We start from the raw sequence: 25,515 nt of genomic DNA, 5'->3' as shown, positions 1-25,515 counted from the left end.
TCTATGATTCTGTGAAGTCCTAAGGTCAGGGGACACAATTAGCCTGGTGGCTTCATTGGAGAGAAATGAGGTTAAAAGCAAGAACTAAAAGGCGGTCTTGGGAGAAAGAAACTATGCTTGGAGGTTATTTGAGTGTTGGAGAGGGCAGGGTAAGGGCTTGGCTGTGTATCAACTGAGAGATCTGGAAGGAAGAGAATCTGGAAGAAGTACAGGAAGGAGAAGAAAAAAGAGAGATCAATCATAGAATGAAATTCCTGAGCCTGACGTGGATGCCAAAGGCAGCACATTTTTGCCTGAGGAAAACATTCTTAATACAGCTCTGGGGGTGGCAGTTCCCTGAGTGATACAGATTAGTAATCAAATTATTTTCAAGGCTGATGAGCCCACCGACAGCTCTGGCACCCAGCCATGTCATCCCATGGATGGGGTTCAGCAAATGCCTTCTCCTCTCCATCGTCTCAGCCTTTGTATACACATTTCAAGAACTAGAGGCCAGTAAGGGCCAAAGCAACCATGTCTCGGTTTGTTTTGGTTTGTTTTTCAGACCTTCACTGCAATCCCCCACAGACTGATTGAACACCTCCTCCACAATACCCACTGAGAGGGGCACTCAGGCGTCTTCCAAGATTCATAGTCTAATCGGGAAAGATGATGTTATGGACTGAATGTATGTATCAGCCACCCCCACCCCACCCAAATCCACATGTTGGAGCCCTAGCCCGTAACATGATGGTGTCTAGAGATAGGGTCTTTATGGAAGAAATTAAGGTTAAATGATGTTGTAACGGTAGACCCTAACCTGAGAGATTTAGTGTCCTTATGAGAAAAGGAAGAGCAACCAGAGCTCTTCTCTCCTTGCACACACACACACACACACACACAGGGCCATGAGAGGACACAGCAAGATGGTGGCAGTCTGCAAGCCAGGAAGAGGGCGCTCACCAGAAATGGCACGGCGATCTCAGAATTCCAGGCTCCAAGACTTGTGAGAAAATAAATGTCTATTGTGTAAGCCACCCAGCGATGGCATTTTGTTGTGGCAGTTTGCACTGACAAAGGCAGAGGGCACACATAAAATCAATGGTAAAGCAAGACGGAAGGAAAGTCCTATTAGTCAGAAAGAGGGTTATGGGAATGAGGAAGATGGTAAGGTGACGCCAGACTGAGGGCTCTGGGGAGAAGGGCCTGGCAGAGGTGGTGCTCAGGTTAGAGCCTGAAGGGGTCTGAGAGATGGGAGTTTGGGAAGCCCAGGAGAGGCAATCCTGACAGAGAACACCATGGACAAAGGCCAGAGGCTAGAAAAGTCCACCAAGCCCCCCAGGCGTTCTTGGGCAGATAAAAGTTGGGGCTTCCTGGTGGAGCCCATGGAGACATGGTAGGTATTTCCACCAGGGTGAGCATGAAACCATTTTTGTAGAGTTAAGAACAAAGCAAAGCAAAACTTAAAGAGGAAGAAACAGCTGCCTGATTCTGACTGCAGACAGAAGTTGGTTCTCATACACACCCCTAAGTAACAGAATTGGCTTCACATGAGTGGTTCTTAAAGTGTGCTCCCTGGGCCAGCAGCATTAACAGCACCTGTGAAACTGTCTGAAATGCAAATTCTTAGCGCCCAAGCCAGGCACGCTGCATCAGAAACTGTAGAATTGGAATCTAGTAACCTGTGTTTTCAAAAGCCCCCTAGGTGATTCCGATGGTGCTGACACTTGAGAAGTGCTGTTCTGTGCAGCCCTGGACGAGCTAGGTTGCTTCCACTGGGAATGTTCCCCCAAGTGTGTTCATCCTGGGATCAGGAAGTCCTCTGCCCACTCATCTCTCCCTCATCATCCCTTAGCAGCTGATGAGATTTTGCACATTTTGTTTTTATGTGAATCCCTCTGATGCCCCTCATTCCCACAGGTTTTGGAGACCGTCTCTAAATTAGCACTTTCCCCCCTGAAAACCTCCTCAGATCTGAACAAATGTTTCCTGAGTACAGGTTTCACATCCTGACATTTGCTGGAATATGATTGGGAGACCGAGAGCCACGAGACAAGTCCTCTGCCTTCCACCGTTCCATTAGCAAGGCATGTACTTGTGAAAAATAAGTTTATCTCAAGATAACATGTGCCTGGCAATAGATGGATGGCACAGCCAAGAGCTCTGGAGGAGGGGTGCTTGGGGATGGTGGAATGCGAGCTCCTGTCCAATGCCCAGTTCCTTTCCCTCCACCAGACTTTTCTAGTCCTAAATATCCTATATGTTCCATAATTCCTGTGAAATACCCTATTTGTACTATTGGGGCAAACCAGATGCCCGTGTGTCCCTTGCTTTCCAGGTGTGTGTCGTCTTCACAGATTCCCCATTCCTGAGCACGGCCTCATCCTCTGACCTTCCCCCCAACAGACGGCTGTTGCTCATCTGGCCAAGCCCCTCTCCGTCCTCCCTGCCCTACTCCCCAGCCCACATAGATGTACTGGGAAAAGAGAAGGAAGTGGGCTCTTCCTGGGGGCCAGCCCTCACCACCATCCTCTCTGGGCAGTTTTACACCCCAGCCCTGCAGCAGGAGCTTCAGGCCATGGCAACATGGCAACAAATGCCTTCACTGCGCCTTGCTTCCCGACCCCAAATCCAAGCACACACACTCCAGAGTAAACACCGTGGGAACCTGCCCTTCTGTGGCTGCCATGAAGTTCTTTCTAAAGAGTAGTATTATCGGTCACTTATTCCCCCTCCAGGGTCTGAGTCTTTAAAAGCCACCCTTCCTGCCTTCACCCATGTCTCTGTCACTTCTTCATAAGTCTGACTACATACTTCTATTCTTGTGCTCTCTTCTGCAATCCTTCCTCTTTCCTTGCCTCACTCTCACCCCAAACTCCACAGTACTCCTCTCCAGCTCATATTGTCTTCTCGAGACAGGACCAAAGATGAAGAATGGAAGGGGCAGTCTCTCTCTGTAGAACTGGCTGATGAATCACTGGTGAGTGTGGTTTGTGGGATAGAACAGTCTGTTCCCCAGAGAAAGGAGAATGAAAAGCCTCAGGCCCATGCCTAAGACACCAGCAACCCTGAAGTCCTCATGCTGGCAGGAAGGGTAGGGGTGGACTCCAGGCCTGAAGAAAATCCTGGTATAAAATCATATCCCTAGGGGTGCCTGGAGGGCTCAGTTGGTTAAGCATCTGACTTCAGCTCAGGTCATAATCTCATGGCTCATGAGTTTGAGCCCCGGGTCGGACTTTCTGCTGTCATTACAGAACCCACTTCGGACCCTCCGTCTCCCTCTCTCTGCCCCTCCCCCACTAGCACTCTCTCTCTCTCTCTCTCTCCCTCCCTCCCTCAAAAATAAATAAATATTAAATAAAACAAAATCACATTCCTAAAGGTACTGTTCCAGTAGTACAACCCTGAGTCAAATCTTGCAATCATGTTACGGTATCTTTGGGTTTCTCCACCATGTCCACTATATTGTCTCTCTGGGTCTCCCATTTTTTAAAAAAATTTAAAGTTTATTTATTTATTTTGAGAGACAGAGAGAGTGATGGGAGAAGGGCAGAGGTAGAGGGAGAGAGAGGGAGAGAGAGAATCCCGAGCAGGCTCCACAATGTGAGCACAGAACCCTATGTGGGGCTCAAACCCAAGAACCATGAGATCATGACCCAAACAGAAGCCAAGAGTCAGTTGTCTGACTGACTGAGCCACCAGACGCCCCAGGTTCTCCCATTTTAAAGGAAGTTGATAACAATATTCCAGGCAACAGAAAATACAGTGTCGTATTTCCAACTTGTAACTGCAAACTTGTTTTTTAAATAATTTTCTATATGGTTATATGTAGTGTAAATTAAAGACCAGTGCTGGTTTTCTCAGCAGGAATTAAGAGAGAATAAAGAGGGACAGATCGGTGTGGTTGCTTGATTGACTGACTCACTAGCTTACATTCCTTCTTCCTTCTTTAATTGATTGATTCATTCATTCATTCTTAAAGTCATTTGTTCATCCATCCATCCATCCATTCATCCATCCATCTGTTTTTATATATCTATTTTTCTGTATCGTATATGCTTGAATATAAGGTAAAACTCTTTCCTTTCCCCAATTAGCTGTCAGAAAAGAGGAAGTACATATTCTAGCCCTAACAGAATATTTCACAGTATGGGCTGCCCTCTCAGTTATTCTATTTTGAATAAAAATATACTCTTTGAGAAAAAGTATTAGCCTGATACCACTTCAATCAATGCCTCCCAAAGGAGGCTTACAAAGGTCACCTAACTGATTTTTTTTTTAAGGCAGCATGGTACTATAATATAGATTCAGTAACTTTTCTTGAGGGCATAGCCTCCCAATTACAAGTGTGAATTTTGTTATTAAAAAGAAAACATTTAAAAGATCATTTTTTTAAAAGCAATGCACGAAGTGGTTTTATTGTGAACAGCAAAAACAAACACAAAAAAACCATCTAAAGGATTTGATTAAGCTTTTCTCCAAAGAAGGCATACAAAGGGCCAACAGTCCATGAAAAGATGCTCCACATCATTTGTCATTATAGGGAAATACATGTGAAAAACACATGATATACCACTTCATGCCCTCTAGAATAGCTAGAATCAAAATTACAGACAATAACCAGCATTGATGAGAATCAGGAAAATTAGAGCCGTGACACGTTGCTGATGGGAATGTAACATGCTACAGCTGCTGGGGAAAGCAGTTCGATTCTTCCTCAAAACGTTAAACACAGAGGTATCACACAACCCAGAAATTCCACGCCTATGTAGATAACTAAGAGAAATGCAAACATACGTCCACATAAAAACTGATACGTGTATGTTCCATAGCAGCATTATTCAACGTGGTCAAAAAAATGGAAACAACTCAAATGTGTATCAGCTAACGAATGGGTAAACAAAATGTGGTATATCCATACACTGGAATATTATGTGGCAATAAAAAAGGAGTGAAGGTGGCACACATGCTGTGACCTGGATGAACCTTGAAAACGTGATGCCAGGCGAAAGAAGCCAGTCAAAAAAAAAAAAAAAAAAAAAGTCACGTTAGTGCATGACTCCATTTATGTGAAATGTCCAGGATAGGCAAATCCATAAAAACAGAGAGTGGTTGCAGGGGCTGGCAGGGGGAGAGAAGATAGAAAATTAAGGAACAGCTGCTTTTGGTATGTAGTTTCTTACAGGGTGATAAAAATGTTTTGCAATCAGACAGTGGTGTCCACTGCACAGCTCTGGGAATACATCAAAATTCACCAAATGTACATTTTAAAAGGATGAATTTTATGGTGTGTGAATTAGGTCTCATAAGAGCTGCTGTTCAAAAATAAACAAACACAGTCTGGAACAAAAAAAAGGTAACCAATTCTGTTTAGAATGTAGGGACAATGATACAGGCGAGAACGTGGATTGCTGACTCAAACAATTGGTTCCAGTGGTGAGAAGGACACCGATGTCAAAGATGTGAGGGGAGTGTTAAAGGTTTTGTACCAGGGGGCATTGGAGAAAAGCCATATTTTAAATCAATGTATTATTTTACACAGGATGTGATTTTAAACAGGTCACTGAAACAACGTATTAAATATTACTCTAAAACATTTACATATTCACATCAACTTTTTTTTTTTTTAACAACCTCCTTATTGGGAGGTACACAGATGGTCAGTTTCAGGCACACATTGTGCATATCAAACGCCAACTGAGTGTCAGGCACCAGCTGCATCCTTAGGATACAACACGGACTCTCAGTGCATGGCTCTGACCTCGACAGAGCTTACAGCCTAGTTTGCTTGAATCGCAATGGAGCTCAATTTTGAAGTACTTTCTGTGAAGAGTTGGTAAAACACATCATAAAACCTTGCGGGTCATTCCTAATATTTGGGGGGTGCCGTAGGTTCCTGGGAGCTCAGACGAAAATTCTGTGCTTTCTTCCCGTTATCATGTATGTGCATTGGCTCAGAGGGGGAAATTATGCATCTGCTCTCAGGCAGTTCTGCATATAGTACCCTGCTACCCCAACACATACACATGCCCTACCCCAGGCTGGATTCCTTACTTTGAGATCATTATTTACAGAATCCACTTGAATCCAGACCCATTCTCCAGCCCCCACCACACACAAACAATAAGGATCTCCAGAACTGGAGGCCTGGAAAGGATCCAAGATGACCCAGGCCCCAAGAGATGCATGGAGGGCCCAGAGACCACCCAGGGACCACTGTGGAAGAGCTTAAGGTCCAGCAGGCACCTGCCTCCCTGCTTCAACCCTGCGGGGGTCTGTTTTTACCTGGTTTACGTACTGGGCTTTTGCCTAAGATCCGTTTTGAGGAAAACTGTCCACTTGTTAACAAGTCCCCAAACCTTACTGTATGTACAAATGAAAACCCTGAAACTTGAACAGGCTTACCCAGGTGACTCATCTAAGATCATGTGGAGGGACAGTGACAGAGCAGCCACTGACCAGACCCAGGGCTCCCATTCTCAGGGTGGGGTTCTCTCTGCCCCTCATGCCTTTCCCTGGGAGTGAACACAGGTTGGAGGCTAAGTGTTTAGCAAACGGGAGCAGGAAGAGTTTTCCTACATAGAGAGTCAGGAAGAGAAAGAGGGAGAGGGCTCAGAGGTACATTGGGGCCAATGGAGGGCCACTCTCTGGAGATAAAGGAGCCAATGTGTACTCAGGATTTTCAAATCTTGGGACTGCAGGATCCAGAAAGCTCTGAGTGCAGTTACCATGGCAAACCCTATGCCTGTGCACATTCAGGCTTAAGTCCGGGTTACTAAAAACCACCAACCTCTGCCTTGCAAATCTCTCTTCCATATTCCCAAAGCAGTTTCCCCTCTACCAGGTTCCCTGCATTTTTTCCTATACCCTGTCTTTCTCCTGTCCTTCAGTCTGGTTCAAATGAGCTCAATAAGCAGGAGGATGAGGGAAAAGACAAAGGCAAGGATCCAGGGATTAGAGAGACACAGGAGTAGCTTATAAAGAGATTATGGAGCTTCTGCTCCAAATCTCTGACTTCCTGTCCCAGGGCTTGAGGAAACCTCCACAAATCCAAAGAGACAAAGAGCACAACCTGACACCTGGGGGGAATGAGTGAGGTTCCTTCTTTGTTGCCATTGGCAGCTGAGATGTCAGCACAGGGAATGAGGCAGATCCACACCTGGCCCAGTGAGCCAGGCATCAGTGTGTAGGGAAGAAGGGAAATGGAATCTCCACTCTTTGGGACTTGAGTCAATTAAGAAGGAGAACAAAATGAAAAGCACCTCTCTGCCCCCAAAGAATTTCACACTGGGATGGGCTAATAAATTCTGGCAGATCAGAGGAGGCAAAGAAGCTCTGTCAGAGTTGGGAAGGTGGGCAGGGCTTCGGGCAGGGCCAGGACTTGAGCAAATGTTTGATGGGGACCAGTGAGCAGATCAGGCTAGTTAGGGTGAAGAGCTCAGCATGCAAAGTATGGGGGAGCTAGAAGGGTAGACAAAGGCCAGATAATGGATGGCACTGAAGACTAAATTTAAGGGATCTGGATTTGTCTAGGGTCATGGGAGCTTCTGAGGGAACTGGAAGAAGGAAAGAGAGAGGCTCCTAGATAATATTAGGGGATATTAGCTAATCAGCGTGGCCTGGACTAGAGCAGTGCTGCAGCGGGGTAGGGGAAGAGAAGACAGAAATGAGAGTCATGAAGGAGGAATCTGCAGGATTAGGGATAGGTACGATATGAGCAGAGAAAAGCAAAGAGGAGAAAGGGAAGAGAACTTCAAGGTTTCCGACTTGGGACTCTAGGAGAAAGACCACTACATGAACAGGAAAGACGCCTGGAGGAAGAGATGGTTTTGTTTGAGAAACTGATGAACTTGGTTTCCTACATGTAGCATTTAAGATGAATTACTCAAGTGGAAATGTCTTATAGACTCTTGGAAGTGGGGGGCTGAAGGGAGGAGGGCCTGGCTGGAAGTAGAGCCCTGGAGTCACGTGAACTGATGAGGGTGGATGGAGGGGCAGCAGATCTAAGTGCAAGTTGCTCACTGACTCTCAAGGAGGTTGCCATTAAACCTGGAGACAAGCTGACACTTAGCGCATACCTAGCAAAAAATGAAGGCTGTGGGAAAGGGCTTATCTGTGAATCAAAAGTATGGAAGAAGGAGGGGATTAAGGAGAATGGCAAATTCTGGGTATAACGTAAACAATTTGATGTTCCCATGAACCCTACAGCTTTCCCATTCAACTAAGGACCGATTTCAACTCGGAGAATGGAGAAGCCTCCAATTGACTAGCAGATATCTCCAGGACCCCCATATCATCCTGAATTTATCCAGACTCTTAAGACATGAATTATTGTAACATATCATAGCTGCTCCTCCTGAAATGTCAAGCTCTCTTTTCTCGGATCCTTTTTACTTGCTACTGCCCAAATTTGATCAGGGCCCCCTTCACCCAAGTTGACATCTCCACAGCTCTTTACAGCCTTCAGCATAAAGTCCAAAGGCTCCCTGCAGCCTTCAGAGTAATGTTCAAACTTTTCAGCCACCAGGTTGAAGCCTTATCTTACTTTCCACCCTTATCTTTATTGCCCTTTGACAGCCTCAGCTCCACCCAAAGTGAGTCATTCAGACTAGGCCTTCCCACTTCCCTGCTTTTATTTACTCTCTTCTTTATCCACAAGCACCATCCCAAGTTTCTCCGCCTTTCTGAGCTTGTCCAATTCCACTTCCTCCAGGAAGCATCCCTGGACTCCCCAGACAGAATAATCTCTCCATCCTCTGACATCATCAAACTTTATGGGTGCCTTTTATGGCACTGCAAGTCCCCATCTTGTCTTACAGTTACGTATCTTTATTTACCACCTCCTCAACCAGTCTGTAAACTCACTGAGAACAGACACAGTCCCTCACCTGTAAAGAAAGACTGACCGTGGGGCACCCGAGTGACTCAGTCATTTCGGCTCAGGTCATGATCTTATGGTTTGTGAGTATGAGTCCCGCATTGGGCTCACTGCTGTCAGCACAGAGCTTGCTTCGGATCCTCTGTCCCCCATCTCTCTCTGCTCCTCCCCTGCTCATGCATTCTCTCGCTCTCTCTCTCTCTCAAAAATTAATAAACATTTAAAAAAGAAAAGGAAAGAAAGACTGGCCCTGAGAGTCGAGGAGGTGAAGAGGGGAGAAAAAGGAAACAAATATCTAGAACAAGTTGCAAATGAGAAAACTAAGTCTCTGTGTGGCAATGCCACACAGGTAGAAAGTGACAGAGTCAAGGCTCTAACCCACAACTCTTCATCTTTCTAGGTAGAGTGCCTACGGTGCTTTCCAGGGCATTTTCACACAAGTCAAGGATTTCTCTCAAGGATCTAATCAAGGACGCTGTACTTCTTCATCATTTTTAAGTGAGAAAAGGGAGGTCTGCAAGACTGAAGAGACTACCCTCCCCCTCCAAAGTTACATTGCTAGCAAATGGCAGGATCTAAACTGGAGCCATGTCTTGTTTTCATTTCTGATCAGCCGTCCGCTAACCCGGCCTCCCAACTTGCCTGCACCAGGGGCTTGGGAACTCAAGCCACTTATGACTGCCTAGGTTCACATCACTGTACATTGGTAGCCCGTGTTTGTGAAAATAGAGGAGGGAAGGTAACCGGCTGCTGATAAGGGCGCCTTCTGAGATGCTGGAGTGTCAGATCTTTGCTAACCTGCCTGGAGCAGGAACAGGTGTGGGAGAGTGTAAACCCACACCCCAAGAGAGGAGCTGGGTTCCCATTGCAAAAGCTCCTAGAGAACAGAGATGTGCTTGAGGCTAGGGAAGAAGTAGGGGGCGGGGCAAATTACATCATTTAGAAACCAGAAGATGTGATGTTCCAGTGGCCAGGATCAGAGGGGCTGTTCTCTCACTGGTGGGAAACAGATCCCTGCCCCTTCCCATCCCCCAAGAGCAAACAAAGCCCAAACTCTTGGAGGGGGTGGGGGAGAGAATTCCCAGAAGGCTTGCAAGGAACCACCAGGGTCCTCAGTTGTCCCAGTGGGGATGCATCAGCTGGGAGAGTCTGAGAGATCCAGGCGGTGGGCAGACCCTCAGAGAAAGAAGGGGCACAGGAAAGGGGGCTGGTGGTCCTGTGCCCTCAAAGGTGTTGGGAGAATTGGCCTAACTGAAAGGGAGACTGGCTCATGAGATAACAATTAAACCCAGTGTCAAGTTCTAAACACTGGGAGAGGTATGTTCCTGTGAGGCCCCAGCTAGTGAGTGATGTGGCCAGATTCTTTGTAGGTGGATTTAAAGACATAAAAGGCAAGAAGGGCACTGGAAGGAAGATGTTAGTGAACAGTCCCCAAGAGAGAAATGGGGAAGGATCACCCTTCCATGGATGTTGGCGGTAGTTGGTGTTAGTTCTAATCATGTTGACCAGGGGAGTGTCCTTTCTTGCCGCCCACCCATAGCCCACCTGGAACCACCCCTGTGTTCCCACCAATCCATCCATTGTGTCTAGGTAAAAAGGGCATCAGAATTTGCAGCCTCCAGCCTGCTCTCTTAATCAAACTGTCATCATGAGTAATAATTATACCTTGGGAAACAGCAGAGTGACTCAAAAAACGGTCCCCTCCCCCACAACCACGCCTTCACACAGCTCAGAGCTTTGCACAGGACGCTGAGAACCCCAAGAGAATGAAGCCACTAGCTCATGAAGCTTGTCAGCTTGTTCAACACCTCAAGTGACCATTCAGACTCCATTGTCTGATGGGCAGTAGTAGAAAGTCTCTTTAATGGTTATATAGCTAATTAGGCCCAGGCTGTTCATCAAGCATGGGGAATTGGGTGTGCAGTGGGGGGCAAGACGCAAAAACTGTTGGAGATGTGATGCAGGTCAGTGAGACAGCACACGCAAGAAGCCATGGGTGCCAGCCCTCAGAAGATGGCCTTTTCCCTCAGGTGCTTCCCCACCAGCTCAGGTGAACCCTAAGTATAAAAGTAGAATGATAAGGAGAGCCATACTTATTCAATGCCTACTGCATGCCTGTTGAAGGGCTGAATTTTATTTTTAAATTTACTTATTTTTATTTTGAGAGAGAGCAAGGAGGGGAGGGGCAGATACAGAGACAGAGCATCCTAAGCAGGCTCCAAGCTGTCAGCACAGAGCCCAATGCGGGGCTTGAACCCACGAACCGTGAGATCACGACTTGAGCAGAAATCAAGAGTCGGATGCTTAACCGACTGAGACACTCAGGCGCCCTGAAGGACGGGATTTCTTTTATGTGCAGTTGAGGCAAAAGGGATGTTAAAATATTGAAATAGGCCATGTAAGTTGATAAATGCCTATTACCCCAGCCCCCCTCCTCCAACTGCCTGCCTCCTTTCTCACCTGTCTTATAGATGAGGAGGACAAGGCTACGTGACTTGCCTAATGTCAAGCAACAAGTTCAGGAACTGGAGCTGGAAGCTTGGCTGACTGACTCCAAGCTTTTGCACTTGACCATAGGACTACCAGCCATGTTAGCATTGCGGAGGCCACTATTCTTGCTCCTCCCCCTCTACCCTAGAAATGACCCAGAGTCTAGGAGAAACCCTCAGTCACTGAGCCAGCAAGGACTTCTCTTAATCACCACCCTTGCAGCCCTGAACATGCCAGCAGTTGGGTATCTCCAGCCACCCATGTGTGACCACCCGAGAGCCCCATTCCTCTGGGAGGCCAAGGCCACAAGGCCACTCCTGGGCAGGGGGAAATTTACAGGCTGGGAGACCTACCACTTGGGGTCTACCCAGGTATGCTCCCTTCCTTCCCTTCCCACACCAACTGTGCCTGTCTTAGCCATATTCAGGGCACTGAGCTACTGCCATCAGAATGGAGGGCTACTTGCTAAGAGCCATACTTTCCCACTTTCCCCAGGGTTCTCTGTGAACAATGGGAAATGGGGGTAAGTTGCAGTAAGATTTTGGTTGACACGAGTAGGGGTTTCTGTCCATGGGGGATATGTGGTGCAGGGACAGCTCTACATAAGTGCTCAGTCCCTGAAGATCTTCTGTAAGTTGGACACCGCTGAGTCTACAATAAATTAGATCCCTCCCTGATAGAGTTATGGGATGAATAATGTCCTCTGAAAGACCTGCTTGGTCCCAGAACTGTACCCACATCAACTGTCACTAGATATGAAATGTTATTTCCTATGAAACAATAATAGGTTTCCCTACACCCCTGCCAGAGTTCTATAGTCAAATTTACAGAATGCTAGTAGGCCCAGTGATACAGGAGTCTTTTTTCTGCAGGACTTATCATAACCTTGACTGTGCAAATTTGCATGACAAATCTGTGAGAGCCAGCTCATTTGAACATTTCCCTAATGGAACACCCATAACTATCTCATGGCATAGAGTTTCTCTGAACACTGTTTGGAAAATGCTGCTCTAAAGAGCTGGGGACAAAAGGCCTATCACTGGGCATGGGGATGGGGAGGCTTAGCCATTGGAAAGAGGGGCCATTTTTCACTCAGCGGTTCCCACAAGGGGAACACAATTTCCATTTCCTCTTTCTCTTAACAAATTGTTAACTCCCTCCGGGTTCCCTTTTCGGAGGCCCCTAGTTTGCTTTCACAAATGCCCCTGTTAAAGTCCAAACATGGTTCACAAGGCGCCCTTTCTTCATCCACCCCTGAAAGCTATTTTTCTAATAAGCTACGTGTAAAAATGGGAATAAGGGCAGCCACATTTTATAGGGCACTTGTTTGTGTCAGGCGCTGTGCTAGGTGTTTTATGTGGATTCTCTCTTTTAATTCATTCACATTTCCCTTCAGTTAATTCTGCCCTGAGCCACTGCCTCTCCCCAACCCACTTTCCTCCAAGAGGAGAGCTGGGGATCTTCTCCCCTAGCAGCCGGTCATACTCGAAGGCAATGGCAAAGCTGGAAAAACAAAAGCCAATTCGAGCTCTCCCTCTCTGCCCAGGAGCTAACCCACTCTCTCACTAGAAGCAGGACCCTACCACATTATATCCCCTGGGATCTCGGAGTGCTCGGTAAATATAAACAGAAATCAATGAGCCCCAAGTAGTTGGTGGATACCACTTTGGTCATCCCCATGGAGGTATTACAAAAATTAGTATCTGCCACTTTTTCCTTAGCACTCACTAGGCAACTACATGCATTATCACTGATCCTCTCAACAGCCTGGACAACCAAGTATTCCTGTATTCTTTCAGAAAAGAGATACTGGGGCTCCAAGGAGCTAAGTGGTCTGTGCGGAGCCTCGCAGTGGGCAAGCAGCCAAGTTTGGATTTGAATCCAGGTCCGTCAGGCTCCAAAGCCCAATTTCTTTCTGAGGCATCATTGTCCTTCAGCTGTGTAGATAAACACGTGGACCAAGTTTTTTTGTTTTTGTTTTTGTTTTGTTTTTTTTTTTTAAAGAAATAACATGGTCAGGGGCACCTGGGTGGCTCAATCAGTTAAGCTTCTGACTCCTGATTTCAGCTCAGGTCATGATCTCATGGTTCAAGCCCCGTGTCGGGCTCTGTGCTGACAGTGTGGAGCCTGCTTGGGATTCTCTCTCTCTCCCTCTCCCTCTCTCTGTCCCCCTCCCAAATAAACAAACATTTCAAAAACCAGAGAAAGAAATAACACAGTCAGTCAGTGAAGGAGTCCCAAACTGGAATCCAGGAGGATTGGTTACAAGATAAATATGCCCTGAGACTTTCTCCTGGCATCTGCCTATCCCCAGCATGGTAGCGTCTTCAGCCTTCTTGTAGAGAATTGTTGCCGGATAAAACACCAGATACCCAGTTACATTTCAATTTCAGAGAAACAATAAATAACGTCTGAGTATAAGTATGTCCCAATATTGCACGGGATATACTTATACTAGAAAAAGATTAATTGCTTCTCTGAAATTCAAATCTGAGTGTCCTGTGTTTTTATTTGCTAAATCTAGCAACCCCACCCTAGAGTCAGAGGCATGCCGGGAAGTCTCCCGCCTGGCTCTAGGTCCCAAGCGTTGCTCCAACACGAGTTGCCATGGCAGCCTGAGCAGGCCCTTCTGGAGCTGTCTCTACTTACCTCTCCAGCTTCACCTCGCCCCTGCATTCTCCATGCTCAGAACACACTGCACTGCTTTCAGTTTCCTGAATGTGTCATGCTGCTTCTGGCCTCAGGCTTAGCCCTAACTGTGCTTTGTGCGGGTCTTTTTCCCTCTCTCCCGCTATCTGGCTAATTCCTGTGGATCCTTAGCATCTCCACCTAGAGTCACTTCTGCCGGGAAGTCTTCCCTGACTCTGTGACCACTGCCCCTTCCCATTGCAGCATGCCCCAGGGAGCAGGGGCGGGTCACATGCACCCGTGTCTCCCCACGCCCAGCACCAGCATGTGACCTCAGGTGGGAAGTTCAGCAGATGCTTATTGAATGAATGAATGAATGAATGAATGAAGAATGTTCAGGCAGAGCTGCATCTCTTGAATGTGACTGCTTCCTCCTTCCCTTCCATCTTTACTCACTTTTTCATCTCTGCCTCCTCTCCCTCCCTCAGAGTTGTGAAAAGCTGGGGCTTAGCTCCCCAACAGCATTTCCTGGCCGGGACTCAGGTGAGGAGAGAGCGCCTGCTCATGTCCCTTACCTGATCATTCCAGACCAACTGTCCCTGTGGTCTCAGGTCTAGCTACAGGTCAGCAGAAACTTCCTCCTGGGTTCCCAAACCCTCCTGGCACATGCCCCCTCTGTGTCCAAACTCTGCTTCCCTTCTCCCCCTGGCCCCTTTAAAAGAGTCTAATTGGATTAAGCCCCACATTTGGGGTGTGGGGAGATGCCAGTGTCAGATGGCTGAGGGTTAGGGCAGGTGGTGGGGCTCGGTGGGCTCAGAACATCACCCATATGTTCCTTGTTCACCCACCCAAGGCTTTGCCCACGCACAGCCTGACAGCAGGAGAAGGCAGCACAGAACTTAACCCTTTCATGGCCTTTAGAAGGTAGTTTCACAAAGAACCAGTGTGCAGGGAGTGCTAACTTTAGTACACACACACACACACACACACACACACACACACACCCTGGAGTTCTGTCTCTATTCCCCTCTCAGAGCCCTCCCAGCTTGCTTCCAGTCAGGGCTCGATTTAGCAGATGCCCTCTAGGGGGGGAGGAAGTCCATGCCAGAGCAGTGGGAAGGGCAAGGGAATAGGACCAGGGTGGGGGTGCTGAAGGGAATGGGGAGAGGGGAGAGGGCAGGACGCAGGGAGGGGCTCTGAGGCAGCACCTGTGACCGGATTCTGAAAGCCCTAGTCTGTTGCTCTCTGGTCTAACCTTTAGAGGCAGGTGGCCCTTTGGTGCCTTCTCATCATCTGCACACCCCCCCCCCCCCCACGCCTCCCCTCCACGAATACTTAACGAGGACAAAGAGGGAGAAACACCCTTCTGTCTCAAATTAACTCCAAAAATAGAATCCCTCTACCCTTAGGGAGGGCTAGTGAGCCTGGGCATGTGGTGCACCAGCAGCTCCGACTCCTGAGTTCCTTTTTCAGGAACTCTCAGGCCGGTCCAGGTACCCCCAGTCTCGGAATCACCCCCTGCCACCCCCTGCCACCCCGTCCAGCCTCCAACTTCTGGCTGGGCGCTCAGCCCGGATCGCGGGAGGGGACTCACACCGAGAGAAGCGCCGACTCCGACGGCTCCTCGGCTCGCCAGGTGAGGCGCGGGTTGCGCGGCGGCAGGTACAGGTGGGTCCAGGGGCTGCGGCAGGTAAGGGATCCGCGGTGGCTCCGGAGGCCTCCGCTGAGTAACAGGGCTGACAGGTTTGTGTTTTCCCCTCTCCTCCTCCTAGTTAACCACACCCCTGCTGCTCTCCTCCTCACTTCCTTAAAGGGTGGGGTGTGTTGTCTGTGGTGCTGAGTGTGTGCCTGCTCCAGCCTCTTACCATAAACCCTGAAGTAGACGCCACCACCAATTCCCTGAGCTGCACGTGCCCACCTGGGCAGCCCTCTCCCAACCCCAGGAGGGGTCTTCTGCTGTTGAGTGCCCTTTGAGCGGCTGACCCCTCTGAATTTCAACCACCCCTCCCTCTTCCTACTCCACAGGCGGGCTTTTGGAGGCCACGTTTAGACGTTGGTGTTTCCTCTCTAGGCTCCTAGTGGGAGGCTGTTACCTGCCTCCAATAATCTCAGCATCTGTGCCCCTCCGGGGTTTCCCCCTCTCCCCCCTACTTCTACAGTGGCCCCAGCCCCTTGATGGGACACTGGGATCAGGTGAATATTGCCAGGGGCTTTGGCAGAACTGATACAGGTGCTTGTGCTGTGAGAGGGCAGGACCAGGGGCAGCACAAGAATTGTCACAGAAGCTAGGCAGCCTTTACCTGGCCCCATCTCCATATCAGCTAACTTGGCTGCCCAAACAAAGAGCCTGGTTCACCTCTTTACTCAGGCCAGCAGGGCAGTGAAATTCAAGACAGTGACTCAAGGGCACTTAGAAACCGTTTTCCCCTATTGCTAGAAAAATTCCTGACTTCCCTTGAATAGGAGGAGGTGAACTGGACTTAGCATAAGGTCGCAAAGCTGGTGTGTCCTCAATGTCCCCCACAACCTCAAAGCTCCTCTCCAGAGCCCCTGCCCCAAGCTTCTTCATCCTGTGTCCTGTGAAGAATTAGGATCTCCTGGAGTTCTAGAAGATACTATTCGCAGGGTCGTCTCTGAAGATGGTGGCCCCCGGAGTTGTGCAGCCATAGGTGACAGCCTGGCACACGTGGTGACCCCCCTGATACTCCCTCACCCGTAACCCCAAACTCTATGGATTAGCCACCCCAGGAGCACGAAAGGAAAATCTAGCATTTGGTGAGCAAGTTTCAACACCAACCACTGTTGCTAAGAAAGCTTTCAGTTTACGTGATTTCATTTAATTTCCCCCACTTTCTGAAAAGAAAACCAAGGCTTAGATTCCTTAACTTGTCCAAGGCCACAAAGCCAGAATGTCAATGTCTCTCAAAGTGTGATCAGCTGACTCCTGGACGCCACTGCAGGTTTTAGAGGGCTTCGGAAAATAGGGGGCCCTTCTGTCTTCTTGTGCACAGGAATGAGGAGATGAATGTTGAATGATGTGAAGGTTAGATACTTGCATTAGCAGTTGAGGGTCTGTGTTGAGCCGGAGGCAATGGGAACGAAGGAACAAAACTATTCCAAATAGGTTTAAGAAAAGGTGAGTTTGTGTATGCTGCCATCATGTGGCCAAATCCATAACCTACAATCTGGCTGGGCTGTAATTTGAGACATTTTCAGATATTCAAAATTTTTGGAGCATGTTGAATTCTTCAGAGGTTTTTGTTTTTTGTTTTTGTTTTTTAAAGCTCTGAAACCTAGCTCCTAGCACCGTACAATCATAGGTTTTATTTATTAAGAGGACCTTGGGAAACTCCCTGGGTTGGATACACTGCCTGTGTTGTATGCAGTATTAGTAAAAAACCTATCAGAAATGCTTCCCAGAGCCTAGAATTCTGTATAAATGTTCTTAAAAGATTCTACCTATGTCTCATTGTGTGTTTTGTCATTTGTTTAAGATGGTAGCTAGTGGAACAGGTTAACCTGAACATGGGAAGGATCCAGTCAAGAGGAAAGGCGTGACTTTAGGCAAGCAGATCGATCTCTCTGAGCTTGTATTTCCTAATCTAGGAGAGTAGAGGAATAAGTACTATCTTTTCTACCCATTTCACAAGGTATTGTGATGCCCCACTTAATTGATGGGTATGATAGGTATGAAATTGATTGGTATGAAAAAATACATCCTATGGTGATTAAAATGCTATTGTGCTATAACATACTATGATTTTATTTTTAGAAATAATAGGAATTAGGGGCTCCTGGCTGGCTGAATCAGTAGAGCATGTGACTCTTGATCTCAGGGTTGTAAGTTTAAGCCCCACATTGGGCGTGGAGCTTACTTAAAAAAAAGGGGGAGGATGGGCTAAATGGGTAAGGGGCATAAAGGAATCTACTGAAATCATTGCTTCACTATACACTAATTTGGGTGTAAATTTTAAAAAAATAAAAAATAAAGTTAAATAAAAAAAAGAATACTAATTAAATAGGGTAGGTTCAGTGGGGAGAGATTACATATGTATCTGAACAGATACAATCTGTCAAGTGTTTGCTGTGTGACTAGAACTTTCATCCATTATCTAACTGATCTCCACAATTCATTGAGGTAAATAGTAGCATTCTTATTTGGTAGAAAGGAAAAGGAGGAAAAGGTAAATAATTTGTCCACAGCCACCCAGGTGGGAGAGAGCAGAACTGAATCTAAACCCGTCATTGGCATGTAATGGTAATTGGGGTCTCTCCATTATGGATAGTGGAATTAAATCAATACTATAATTTTATTATCAGAATAAATTTCATGTTAAAAGAATAGTCTGGTTATAAGTGCTCTGAACAAGAACAACAAAATGAGCAAAGAAAAAAAAAAAAACAAACTCCTGGGCACAAGGATTAAATACTTGAAATCCTTCATCACCAAAGGACATCTACCTCTAATTAAACCAGGTACTGCTGGGTTTGCTAAATGGACCACCGCTGATACCAGAACAAAAACAAAACAACAAACAAACCTCAAAACCATGCCCTAGACTTCAAAAGGACTCTTTATTCCATCATAAAGACACTGCTGGTTGTCCTCCTTTCTTCCCTTGTAATAGAATCCCTGGTTTTTAGTCATAAGCTGCCCAAAATAAAGACTACATTTTTCAGTCTCCTTTGCAGGTATGGCCATGTGATGAAGGTCTGGGCCACGGCTGGTGAGTAGAGGTTGTGTGTGCAGCTTCAGGATCGTGCATTTCAAGGGAATGGGCACAGCCTCCACTACCTCCTTTTCCACTTGTACCTACTGATGGAAACTGGAGTGGCCATCTTGGTCTGTGGTGTTGAGAAACGAAGGCTAGGTCCATAATGCCATCAAGCAAGTCCTAGACATGGCCTGGGCCTACTTGAACTTTTTTAAGTTTATTCATTTATTTTGAAAGGCAGAGAGAGAGAAGAGAGAGAGGAGAGAGAGAGAGAGCATGCACGTAAGCAGGGGAGGGACAGAGAGAGAGGGAGAGAGAGAATCCCAAGCAGACTTTGTGCTATTAGCGTGGAGCCTGATGTGGGCTTGAACTCATGAACCATGAGATCATGACCTGAGCTGAAACCAAGAGTTGGACGCCTAACCACCTAAGCCACCCAGGCGCCCCTGGGCCTACTTGAATTTTTACATGAGAAGGAAAGAGACACTTAAATTGTTCAGGTTACTGCATTGGGGGCTTTTCTGTCACCATAGCTTAAAATGCATCCTAACTAAGGGGCACCTGAGTGGCTGAGTCGGTTGAGCGTCTGACTTCAACTCAGGTCATGATCTCATGGTTCATGGGTTAGAGCCCTGTGTCAGACTCTGTGCTCAAACCTGGAGTCTGCTTCAGATTCTGTGTCTCCCTCTCTCTCTGCCCCTCCCCTGCTAGTGTTGTGTCTCTCTCTCTAAAACAATAAACATTAAAAAAAAGTTTTAAAAAATGCATCCTAATATACTATCATTCAGAGTATTTTTTTGTATACAAATTAAGGCTGAACCTCAATTTCCTCATCTATAAAATAGGAATAATTTACTTGACCCAGTTGTCTAAGGACTAGAAATAATACATGTAAATTTCCCTGCTAGTGCTATGGCTCATAGCTACCAATAAATGGCAGGTATTATATACTGTTGTAACTTAAAAAAATGTGTTCCTGAAATAAAAATAATGGTTGCTTTAAAATATTCCACCACACCCATCCCCCTGAATGTGGAGGGGAGAAGTGAGACAAAAATAGCAAATTTGATAACTGACATAAACTGAATGATGGGTATGTGGGGGTTAATTATACCATTCTCTCTAATATTGTGTTTGGAAATGTTTATAGTGAAAAAGTTAAAATAAATAAAATCTTTCCATAGAGGGAAAAAAACAGATTCCTGGGCATAAGCCAAAGTGAATCTCTTTGGGAAAAATAAAGCCATATTAAATCCACTGAGAAATTAATTTGGGTACCCAAGAGGGAGGGCAGTTGGAGAAATCAGAAGAATGTTTTTATTTTCCCTTTAAAAGCAACAGGCAGAGCCTCAGTGCCTCAGAGGCCAGGCAGTTTCCACAACTCTGGGCACTGCTGTCTGGCACTTTTGTGGCTCCCCAACGTGGCTGCAGGGCAGTGGGCTGGAGGGTGCTCCCATAGAGTTGCCGTGTGGAAATGCAGCCTTCCCTCCCGCCCTGCCCACTTCGAGTCAGCTCCATGACTTCTGTGACTTTGGCCTTCTCGGCCCTCAATCCTTTACTCCCACCTGTGAGTGAGCTCGCCAGGTCCCCACAACCTATGGATAAGCTCTGAAGCAAAGGCATCACTGTATGAACCTTGTCTTGCCATTATCGACATCCGCAATTCTAACAAATGTGGCTGTCTGTTCCTAGCCCACACTAGGTTGGAAGCATTAACTAGGGATCGAGAGCAGGCTGTGACAGGCAGATTGGTGCTGGTAGCAAGAAGAACCTCTGAAAAAGAAAGAAAACTAAAGTGCCTAGCAACTCTAAGAACCCTTAAAACATAGGCATCTGTGGCCATTTACAGAATAGGGACAAACAACCCTACCTACTGCATTAACTTCTGAGGGCACCCCTTTATGACCCAGCATAGCACAGTAATTATTGTCTGTTTTGGTAAATCATGAAGGAAAGTTCAAATGATGTTCTGCATGCTAGGTTTTAGAGAAAGAAAAATCATACAATATATTTCAAAAAATGTCTACTCAAAATATTTGCAGTAAAATAATTGGGTGCTTAAAGAGAAATTTCTGGAAAATGGAAAATCAGTTTAGATTTCATTTTGCCAAGTTACCAAGTTGCCTGTCTGTACTAGAGTATTTTACCACCCTGCCTCCTTCACGATGAATAGCAGCCAGGTGTAACCTTCACTGGGGAAATTCAGGCAAGGGTTTGAAAGCTTGCGTGTCTACAGAGGCAAGGCAGGGAATGTGAGGGAAGCTAGCTGGATAGAGACTGTGGCAAACTGGAGAACAAATGTCCCTCCCACAGGGAGCAGCTGCTATTCAGCATGTCTACAGCCACAGATGCTTACGTGGTTCAATCGGTTAAGCATCCGACTTCAGCTGAGGTTATGATCTCGCCCTTCCTGGGTTCCAGCCCCACGTCAGGCTCTGTGTTGACAGCTCGGAGCCTGGAGCCTGCTCCAGGTTCTGTGTCTCCCTCCCTCTGACCCTCCCCCACTTGCATTCTGTCTCTCTCTCTCTCTCTCTCTCTCTCTCAAAAATAAACAAACATTTAAAAAAAATAGGGGCGCCTGGGTGGCTCAGTCAGTTAGGAGTCTGACTTTGGCTCAGGTCATGATCTTGTGGTTTGCGAGTTTGAGCCCCGAGTTGGGTTCTGTGCTGAGAGATCAGAGCCTGGAGCCTGCTTTGGATTCTGTGTCTCCATCTCTCTGTGCTCCTCTCCCACTTATGCTCTGTCTCTGTCTGTCAAACATAAATAAACATTTAAAAGATTCTAAAAATATAAAAGTTGAGGCTTACTAAATGCTCATCAGCTAATGAGTGGATAAAGAAGATGTGGTGTGTATATATACAATAGAATATTACTCAGCCATTGAAAAGAATGAAATCTTGCCACTTGTAACAACATGGATGGATCCAGAGTGTATTAGGCTAAATGAAATAACTTAGAGAAAGACAAATACCATATGATTTCACTCATATGTGGGATTTAAGAAACAAAACAGATGAACATAGGGGGGAAAAGAGAGGCAAACCAGAAAACAGATTCTCATTTTTTTATGTTTATTTATTTATTTTGAGAGAGAGAGCACAGAGGAGAGACAGAGAGAGAGAGGAAGAGAGAGAATCCCAAGCAGGCTCCATGCTATCAGCACAAAGCCTGATGCAGGGCTTAAACTCAAGAACTGTGAGATCATGACCTGAGCTGAAATCAGGAGTTGGATGCTTAACCGACTGAGTCACCCAGGTGCTCCAAAACAGATTCTTAACTATAGAGAACAAACCGAGGGTTACTGGAGGGATAACAGGGGAGGATCGGCTAGATGCGATGGGTATTAAGGAGGGCACTTGTGATGAGCACTGGGTGTTATATGTAAGTGATGAATCACGGAATTCTACTCTTGAAACTAATATTACCTTAACTAACTGAAATTTAAATCAACACTTGAAACAAACAAAAAAAAAGTTGAGGCTTACAAGATCATATATGATAAATGGTACAGAGGGGGAAAAAAACATGTGGATCAAATAAAAGAAGTCTGCAACCTAATCTGACCCAGAGGCAGGCATTTTACTACCCTAAGTGTATTCCTAACTACTTGCATTAACAAGCCAAATAAGAGCTCCTACCTTCCTTTTTTCCATGGTTTAGGCCTCAGAGAAGGCCTAAGCCATCACTGTGTGCCACATCAAGCATCAGACTATAGTGATTTTTTCAAAGATTTCCTTGGTAATTCTGTTGAATAAGCTCAGTTATGTCTGCACGTCTGGTTGCCTATGTCTGGCAATGGTTCTTGCAATTGTCAGCTTTGCAACTGTTGCATTCAGCAGCCATCCTATATATTATCCCTGTAATATTCTGTGAAATGAAATCTGCTTTTTGGATATTAACAGAGCCGCTCCAGCTTTCTTTGACTCCTGTTAGCATGGTATACCTTTTTTTCTATTCTTTTAACTTCTTTGCATGCTCATATTTTTTTTTTCCAACGTTTATTTATTTTTGGGACAGAGAGAGACAGAGCATGAACGGGAGAGGGGCAGAGAGAGAGGGAGACACAGAATCGGAAACAGGCTCCAGGCTCTGAGCCGTCAGCCCAGAGCCTGACGCGGGGCTCGAACTCACGGACCCCGAGATCGTGACCTGGCTGAAGTCGACGCTTAACCGACTGCGCCACCCAGGCGCCCCGTATGCTCATATTTAAAGTGGGCTCCTTTTAGGCAGCGTATAGTTGGGTTTTGCCTTTAAAAGAAAAAAAAATCTAATCTTGTTAAAATCTCTGCCTTTTATTTGCAATAATCATTTTCAAGCCTACTGATTTAAAAAGGAAAAAAAAAAAGAATACTTATCTTTCTGCACCTAGGATTTTTTTTCTCACACAACACTTAAAAGATAGTTGTCATTCCTTACATTAATTTTCATGGTTATAGCAAGGGCCTAGAATGTGGCAGTGCCTGGCAAGAATGTCTGGGGTACGAGATGGGGCAAATTACCAACAGCGAGAACTGCCAGTGGGGCTTTTGCATTAGTTTAGTAGGTACAAGGGAGGACCTGAACTTCAAAGTCCTACGAAAAAGTTCCTTTCTACTGAAAGAAGGAACAGAAGCTGGTGACAGATTGGTTATAGTCACCAAGATTTCTCTTTTCTGGTGTCTGGGTAAGTATTAGTCACCCTCTTTACTGAAATTATGCAAAGTATAAAAAAGTTCAGAGTGTCTGCGCTGCTGAGAACTTAGGGGCATTTAGTTCCATCTTTCCTTTTATAGTCCAGGGAAAGGAAGCCAGAAAAGTGAAGTAATATGTTCTGGGTCATGCCTCTGGTTAGTAGTGGGGCTTGGAATAGAACCAAGTCTCTTCTGGATTTCCAGAAAACCTGGAGAAACTTACTGGTTGAATACTAACTTTTGAATTCCACTTAGAGAAAATAAGATATATTCAATTTCTACTCTTCACCTGTTTTGATTTGTGGCCCCACTCAGAGAGTCTGAGAAAACCAATGACACAATAAACAGGGAAAAAAGCCCTGTAGGAACAAAATGAAACACAGATAGCAAAACACACAGATTGACAGAGTAACTGGGACACACAGATAAGAGAACACAGTGACAGAAAATGAAGTAGAAAACAAGATTTTCAGGGAGATGCCTGGAGGGTAGGGTTATTAGCTCCATCTTGTGGTCTTTTCAGAGACTGCCTCTAAGATTAATTTTTGAATCCATAACTAAAACTCCAGATCTGACTTCTCGGGTGAGAAGCTCTGGAACAGTGGGCCTCAAGCTTTACTGTACCTGAGAATTAACTGGAGAGTATGTGAAAATGCAAATTCCTGGGCCTTTCTCTCACAGAGGCAAGTAGACCAAAGTGGGCCAGGGATCTGTGCTTTTAGAAAGCTCCCCAGGTAATGCAGGAGGACCAGGAACCATGTATTAGAAACATTGCAGAAGGCAGTAATTAGTGGTATTCATCCCCTTGGCATCGTGGGAAAGTGGCGGAGGGGGGTTGGTGGTGTTCTGAGGTAAAGCTTGGAAGACAATTGTCAAGAACTATAAAAGGACTGAGATTTTAGCCTTCTTGCAAATTAACAAGTTAGCCTGTCACAGAATCAAGAATGCTGGTAGATGAGACTCCTGGATCAGAGACAAAGAGCAGTGGGTTACTAACACTGGTAACTGTGAATAACTTACTGGGAATATAAGTTACTGGTAACTTACTGGGAATAAGCATTGGGGCCACTTTTCTGAGCCCCAATTACCAGAAACCTAGGTGAAGAGGGCTATGGTAGGCTTCATTATAGGAGAGGCACTAGAAGCTTAGGGAAAATGAATGTCGCATAAGGGAGATTAAATCTGCTGGATCTTTGCCTGGAGGGGGACACTATTTATCTTCCAAAGCTCTCCACCACAGAAGAATCCCTGAAAAGATTTTCCGAAAAAGGCAGTCAGTGCCTCTGCTCAAATACAGAAAAATGACACACGTGAACTGTCTTCCAACACAAACCAAGAAAATGGAAATGTGTCAGGGGAAAGGGATCCTACATCTGAAGGCTGTAAAGTGATCAAACTGAGGCAGGAATGGGGAGTTGGAGAGATTCAGCCTGGATTCTAGTTCCCATAGCTAACTTTGCAGAAATCCTTAAATGTCTCTGGTTTAATGGGGGGGGGGGGGGTTGCCTAATGTAATAAGCACTTTCCATATTCATTTCACTTTAATGCTCATCTCATGCAGAAAAGAGCTGCAAATGGTGATCATTTTGCTCAAGACGAAATAAATCGTGAAAGATTGTGACATACCCACTTATGCAAGCACGGACCGGAAAAGTGTCTTTTTTAGAGGTCTTCCCACTACCCCCTTCTCTCACCTGTTTCCTCCTTATCCCAGGGAGCAGGAATAAGTCTCGCCAAAATAAGTAAACAGCGAAAGCAAAAGTGGTAAACAGATGCTTAAGACTCAACCATTATTCCAGAACCAGGAAGTGGAGGGCTCGCTCTTCTCCAACCTCGCCGACCTGAGATTTCCAGAGATTCGGTGAGGAAGGATCTTAAATTTCATTCCCATTTCAAACCGTTAATAGGTTTCCAATGACACGGAAGCCCTACAGCACAACTGGGCAGCTTCTTTCTCCCTGAACCGGGCCAGACCGCAGAGGACAGGCGGAGGCCGACGAGGACAGGCGGAGGCCAACGAGCACCCGCGGGACCCGCGGGAACCGCGAAGTACAGGGTCCCGCCCCGCTCTTCCGGGGTTTCCCTGCGCCAACTGGAATTAGGGCGGAGCCTCCAGAGCGCGTCCCTCGCGATTGGCCCGCGCCTCTGTCGCTCA

At 46.3% G+C, this 25,515-nt stretch overlaps 1 protein-coding gene across 4 annotated transcripts in view; it reads right to left on the bottom strand.

Annotated features, from left to right (window-relative positions):
* PTK2B (protein tyrosine kinase 2 beta) overlaps window positions 1-15,788 on the bottom strand; it is a 125,410-nt gene extending 109,622 nt beyond the window's left edge. For 2 of the 4 annotated variants that reach the window (XM_053216633.1, XM_027070174.2), the window contains exon 1: window positions 15,570-15,787. The gene's annotated coding sequence lies outside the window, so the exon portion shown is untranslated. Of the gene's footprint in view, window positions 1-15,569 lie in introns of all 4 variants that reach the window. The other 2 variants (XM_027070159.2, XM_027070154.2) reach the window with 2 other exon arrangements.
* Between the last annotated feature and the right edge of the window lie 9,727 nt (window positions 15,789-25,515).

This window comes from Acinonyx jubatus, chromosome B1 (assembly GCF_027475565.1).
Source record: "Acinonyx jubatus isolate Ajub_Pintada_27869175 chromosome B1, VMU_Ajub_asm_v1.0, whole genome shotgun sequence".
NCBI classification, from domain to species: Eukaryota; Metazoa; Chordata; class Mammalia; order Carnivora; family Felidae; genus Acinonyx; species Acinonyx jubatus.
The sequence above is the reverse complement of the archived record's forward strand: the minus strand, read 5'-3'. Positions and strand labels throughout refer to the sequence as shown.